This window comes from Talpa occidentalis, unplaced genomic scaffold (genome assembly GCF_014898055.3).
Source record: "Talpa occidentalis isolate TD23 unplaced genomic scaffold, MPIMG_talOcc4v2.1 talOcc4.11, whole genome shotgun sequence".
NCBI classification, from domain to species: Eukaryota; Metazoa; Chordata; class Mammalia; order Eulipotyphla; family Talpidae; genus Talpa; species Talpa occidentalis.
Window position 1 is genome coordinate 91,184,398 of NW_023601104.1, and position 6,977 is coordinate 91,191,374.

Genomic DNA, 6,977 nt, shown 5'->3' on the forward strand with positions numbered 1-6,977 from the left:
AATAGTTAATTGTATCAATGAGGGTGGAGGTAGGGTGGGTGAAAACGACACAAATATTCCAAGTATGGCAGAGTGCTGGGGATAAGAAACTGTACCAATCTCCTAGTTCTAGGCTGCTGAAGTGCCCATGGTGAGCACCTCATAGGCCTCCCAGCCCTCAGCAGCATGAACCTAAGTCAGGCCTACCCTTGGGATGGCCCAGGCGGATTAGCATTACGAAAATTCTTTTTTTGTGTGCAACCACTAATTACTGGGTGGTGAACAAGGCAGATGAGAAACTCATCCTTACAGAACTTAGGGGAAGAAGACAGACAACCATGTAAGATAGTTTTAGGCTTCAGTGGTGGAACTAAGAGTCTAGAGATACCAGATCATTTTATTGTGGAGGAACACACATGCAGTAAAATGCAAATGCAGTAAAGGACACAGCTTTTGGTGCACAGCTCAATGAACAGGCATGCACGTGCCCACCCAGCAGTGTGCTGGCACATGTTGAACTGGCTCTTCAAGGAAAAAAACCCTATTGTAATATCTGCCCATTCCCATGGTGTAAATACCCCGGCTGTGGCTGATTTCTTGTCACCAATGTGATGCCATCAGTATGATGTCACTGAACACTGAGTTGGTAAGAGAGGCACCCAGTTGGCTTTCATGAGCCAGTTTGAGCCAGTATGGGTTGGATCCAACACCCCTCCAATTACTGTATAACAATCTTATGGACTCAGATCAAGCTACAGAACAGTCCTAGCATTCCCCTGGCAGTGCCCATCCTACCTCCTCCTCATCAAGGGAAGGTTTTTGAGTTCATATTGATGTATTTTTAAATAAAATGGTATATATTTAAAGCATACAACATGATGATTTGATATACAGATACATAGTGAAAGATTACTATAATCAAGCTAATTAACATATCATCTCCTTACATCATTACCATTTTGTGTGTATTGTGAGTACACATGAAGTCTACTCTCTTAGTACATTTCCAAGATTCAAGACATTATTATGATGCAGTTATCAATCCCATACTTTAGGAATCTAGTCTTATTCATCCTACATAATTCCAAATTTGTAAGTTTTGACCTACATCTCCCAAGGGGAGGTTTTTGAGAGTAACAGTCTTGTTAGGAGACCTGGCTGAGAGTTCAGCAAAGTCCCTCAGGCCATGGAGGACCCAGGGAAACCTAGAAAGTTGGTAAGGGAGAAGTTCCTCACATAACTGCCCCCTTCTAGGTTTCTAGAAAGCGAAATGTTGAGTGAGATGAAGGATTTTAACACTGCAACCTTCAGAGTTTTAAGGGCTCCCAGAAATGATTCAGGGACCACTGATAAGGGGGTAGCCGAGGACAGTGGTGGGCAAACCTCCGGATGCCTTTTTCCTCCAATTCAGCTTTAGGGACACCACTTACATCCATGATACACATTGGGTTTCTGTGTAGGATTTCATTTGAAGAAAAAGTTTTGGAGCTAAAAATAGCCTGTGCTCCCTTTGTGGCTCCAAATCATCTCTGCAGCACTAATATGCATTGATTCTCTGACTACTGTCTGTTTCTAGAACCTTCTTTAATCCCACCCACCTTCACTGAACCCCACACTATGCTAGAGATAGGGAGCCCATCTTCTCAACAGAGAAATTCCAACACCTCCCGCCCACAAAACACACTTCCATTCTATCTTCAGGTTTCTTTGCATCAACAACTGCTAGGAGCAGATTCCTGACCTTGGGTACCCTACCAACCTTGGGGATAACTTGGGGGGCCCTTGCTGTTCTCCTGGACAAAAATGGGGGAAAAAGAAAAAGAGGAAAATTTGGCTAATGTTTTCTCCAACCCAAGCCAGAATTAAAAGGAAGTTCTTTTCCTTTCATTGACAAGGACCCTACAGATACTTTGATTGACCTCAAAGTTGTTCATACATGAGAAAGAGAAAAGCAGCTCTGACATCAAAGAGTGGGCCTGGCAGTCACAGCTAGACGGTGGTGCTTTCCTGGGGCTTATAAACAATTTCACAGAACGCCAGCATCAGACAAAGCCACTCCAGGATGAAGCAAGGTGAGAACAAGACCACTTCAAGATCACGTCTGAATACTGACAAAAACAAGAACATCATCCAAAGGAAAAAATGATCAACCCTCTTCCTACCCTGGTTAATTGGATGACAGCTGCCTCTTCACCAATTACAGCTTGAGCCTAGACTTATTCTTGTTTTCTTCTATATAAGATCTATCAAAATACCCAATCATAGAACTACCCTAGTTTTCTGACAGTACCCAACCCAGAGCAAAGTCTTACTTCCTCAAACTCTCCGACAAATCACCTAAAACAAGTCCAAATGCTATAATAATTCATTTCTAACACCTTCTCACTGAGATATCCCGCAGTTCCCATAGTACGCTCCCTGCTTGGTGGCAACAAGTCAATAAGCCTAAATTTTCTCAACTACAGGTGCATTCCTGGCGGATTTGCTGGAGGATATTGGTACCAGATTGCATTTCCCCCATTCACTTACCTTAGCGTAGAGACTCTAGGGAGGAAGTTGTGTGCACGGGGCAAGGGAAGCCAGAGGTGAGTGTGGGGGGAGGGGAAGCAGGTTTCAAGTCACTGTGAAATGGTGACTCACAGTTATGGGTCAGGCATTTATCATATATAGGACTTTAGAGATCACCATGATCTAGTAAAGTGAGGGATGTAGCCCCATTTTTATAGCTAAGTAATCACAGTTTGAGAAAGGACAATAATTTGCCAAAGTCACAGAATAAATGACTAGGATTCTAACTCAGGGGTTATGGAATGAATATTTGTGCCCCCCCTTCCCTCCCAAATTCACATGTTGTAACCCTAACTCCCCAAAATGATGATGTTTGGAAGAGAAAGCACAGTTTTTTTGTTTCTGTCTCCCCTACGCCCCATCCCTGTGTGCATACTGTGAGGATACAGGAAGAAAGTGGTTTCTGCAAGCCTGGAAGAGCTCTCTCGCCAGGAATCAAATCTGGTGGCCCCTGGATCTTGGATTTCCCAGCCTCCAGAACTGTGAGAAATGTCTGAAGCCACCTAGTCTATGGTGTGTTGTTAAGGGAGCCTGAGCAGACTAAGTCAACAGGTTTGTCTAATTTCAAGGTCCATAGAAAGCCAAACTGCCTGATCATCCCCCCTTTTAACATTAAAATTTAATTATAAAAGTAATACAAATTAAGTTCTCATAAATATGTAAAATGTTAATAATGTTTGATTAACCTTTAGCCGTAGTCTCCTCTTGATCCCCCACAGGTTATCAGCATTAGGAATTTGGTGTGTCACTTCTCGGCTCTTTTTCTATACACTTACTCATATACCAATACCCTTAGAAAAAAAAATATCATTTTTCCATGGTGTGGTTTTATTTTTTTACATAAGTGACTTTCTATGTGTTGTTCTACAACTTGCATTTTTCACTTAGGATTGAGTGGAAGTCCTACAAGGTCAGGGGTTTTTGTCTGTCCTACTCATACCTGTGTCCCCAGGACCTAGAAGAGAGTGCCTTGGACATAGCAGGTGCTCAGTTAACATCTGTTGGTCTGATCATGTGAGTGCAATAGCACCCTTTCACCACTGTGTGGCACTGCACAGAGGGCAGGCAGGAGTCCACCCTGGATTTTGCACACATCACCCTCTATTGATAACTATTCAGGATGTCCTGGTTTATCACTATGGCAATGCAGACGCCCTGCTTGTGTTGCTTGGTGCACATGACATGTCTTTTTCTAGGCTGGACACCAAGAAGTGGCATTGTTGGATCCTAAGCAATGGTGACTTTTAATAGTCTCTCCACAGAATCTTTCAAATAGGCTTTACGATGATCACTTTCACCCCAGTGATGAAAATGCCCATCTCCCCACACTCCTGACAATATTTGATGTGACCACAATTTTTTTTGTTACTTCTTTTCTTATTTCTTTTCTTATGTGACCACACTTTTTAATTCTTCCTTGTTTGATGGATGGGAAATAGTACCTGCTTTAGCTTTTCCTTTCCTTAAACCAAAGGGTTCCTATTATATTTTTCTGTAGAAGAAAAGTAGGGAGAGAAATGGAGGAATCTCTGGAATTTACTCAGAGAAACTGGGAAAATTTGTAATAACTGTAATAACAGGACTGATCACAGTCCTATGTCGATGTTCAATTCACGTCTGGTGTCAGTCCTGGCCCTGCCTCTTGCTCTCAGTGTGAGTCTATGACAGTCCCTAGTCTTTCTGACTTGGGGTCCCCCCATGTATAAAGCATGGATAATACTACCATTTACTTTAAAGGGATGTTGAAAGATTTAAATGAATTACTATCAGTCCAGCACTTGCCCATAGTGCTGGATTAGAGTTTTTCAGATCATTAAAAACTTTCTATGCTAGCACCTATGTGTTTGATATATATTGAGTCATTGGGCCTCACATAAGTTCAATGAGGTAAGTATGACTGTTAAGTCCATTTTGCAGAAAAAGAAAGTAGAGCAAGGACAGGTTAAGCAAATTTGCCCAAGGTCAATGGCTCTGCCTCAATGGACAGAGCTAGAATTTGAACCCAGGTTGTCCAGTATCACTTAACCACTGCACTATGTGTCAAGGTTATGAAAGGGAAAGGAAGGAGCCAGATTGCTTGTCTGGGGAGCTGTGAAAAGTGGGATCAAGCTCTCAGAAAGGCATTTAGGAAGAGGCTACCACAGCTTCCATCAGAGCGTACCCCAGCCTTGTCCAGACTGTCCCAGGTGTTGGGACCAAGGACTGCTCCTGAGTTCCTCCTTGCTATTTCTAGAGTCCAGAGTCCATCAGCCCTGTGCCCACACCACAGCCCCACCACTCTCTTGCCATGTGAAGTCAGACTCCCCCATCCTGGAGAGCCTCTGTTTTGCCTTGTTTAAATGCAAACAAAGTCTCCCTAAGAACGAAAAAAACAATAGCACCTGCAAAAGCCCTGCATGCCACAGAGGCCCAGGAAAACCTACTGTCCTTCCTTCTCTGGGCCTTTGGGACATTTCCAGATTTGAACTCTTCCTAATTCTCTCTTCTCAAAGCTCTTATTGCCATGAGGCAAATCTAGGACCTGTAAGTTCCATGGGTTCGGTGCAGGCAATCAGAGAATAAGAGATGCATGTCTTCAATTGCTTAAGAACAATAATGAGACTGATTGAAAGTCAGTCTGCTTTTTATTATTACTGTGAACTCACAGTTCTTAACCATGCTGGTGATAAACTGCTCCTCCCTGAAAAAAAACGTGTGTTAGTCTAAGTTCTAAATGCCTGACAACATGACTGAAAGGAACCATTGTATTGTTAATGATGCCGTGGGCTAGCTGGGAGGCTCTGCTAGAATGGCTTGTCCCTGGATCTTGTGGACTTGGTTTGCTGCTGCAGTTTGGGCTGAAAGATCCAAAGTCCTCCCTCTCATGCACGGCCCCTCAGCTGGAATGGCTGCATCTTCTCCCTTCTCACAGCCTTCCATACTTAAAGGGCTTCCTCTCTAGATGACTTCTTTAATAGGATGAACCGGATTACTTTACATAGTTACTTAGAATTCCAAGAGAGCAAAAGTAAAAGTCATAGCCCTGTTAGACTTAAGCCTAAGACATATATGACCCCATTTTTGCTGAGTCAGAGGCCAGTCCAGATTCAATTCAATGGAATGGAACCAGGGTGTGAATTCAGAGCAGTCGATATGACACCCAGCACGACGCCATCTTGAAGCTGTGACGCTCCTGCACTTAGGTAGTGGCCAACTCGGGTGACAAGGCTGTGTAGCCAAGGATTCTTCTTGAAGCCTTCCTTAGCCTCACCCAGTGCTCAGCCTCTGGGCAAGTTCTGGTCTCCTAGGACCCTTCCAAGCCCATTCTGCAGAGTAACCCTTTCTAACTCCCATTAAAATCAGGACAGATGGGCCATCCTGATCTGTGCTAAACTGTCATTCAGCACACTAATAAGCCCCAGCCAGTCCTGGGCCTGGCCCCCCCAGCTCCCCAGCAGTGACAGGGGTCTTCCAGAGCAGCAATCTGGGTAAAACTTCCAGGCATTGTGGCGAGTGGGTGAGCAAGTTTCCTGGATATTTATTGGGTCACCCATGTTGCTTGAGGCCCCTGATGGGACTATATGCCAATGGCAAGCACCAAACTGTCTATAAACTTGGCAACCCTCAGCCCAGATATTTAGGGGAGATTTCTCAGTGACATCCCAATCTTGCTCCATCTGGTCCTTTTCCACTTGTTGTCTTTAGAGCCCATCACCATCACTACAGCGACAGGCACTTCCCCCATTCCAGGCTTTGTGCTGCGGACTTGGGGAACATCTCACTCTGCCCGAAGTGCTGCCCTCTTGGGGCCCCATCAATGCCCCTCCATTCCTCTTTGCTCTCAGCTCACCTGTGAGGCCTGTTCCACACAGTGCAATCCCGCAGGTCCTCCGGCACCTCTTAGCATCATCACCCTCCCCCTCTATTGGATCTGCACCCAAGTGTGTATATCTATTATAAAAGGGGGACAACAACCCAGCAGTATGTCACGGGAGTGATAATTACATCCCAAACTCCCATCATGCCGTCTGCTGCTGACCTCTCACCCTTCCTCTCTTTTAATCACCCCCCAGCATCACTCACTCTGACAGAGCAGCAGCACCGGCCCTGTGACCTGTCAGCCTGGGGACATGACTTATAGGGCCTCGTAGGTGGACAAAGGGAAGGGAGATAGGCCACATAAATCTCCCCAGTGAATAAAAGAGAGTAATGGAGTGCGCTCCCCAGGCCTGCACTAGCAGATTCTGGGGTCTTGTTATTTGGCTCAGAGTTACGGTGATGAGGAAGTGGCCTGGGCTGACATGTGGGTTCCAATCAACCTTGCCAAAGCAAGCAGCCTCCAACGAGTCCCAATGTCATGTCCACCTGGTATCCCTGAGGAGGGTGGAGCGGCAAGCACAGCAGGACCAGGGGTGCAGGCTCTGAGGCAGTTCACTGCTCCCTGAGGGGAG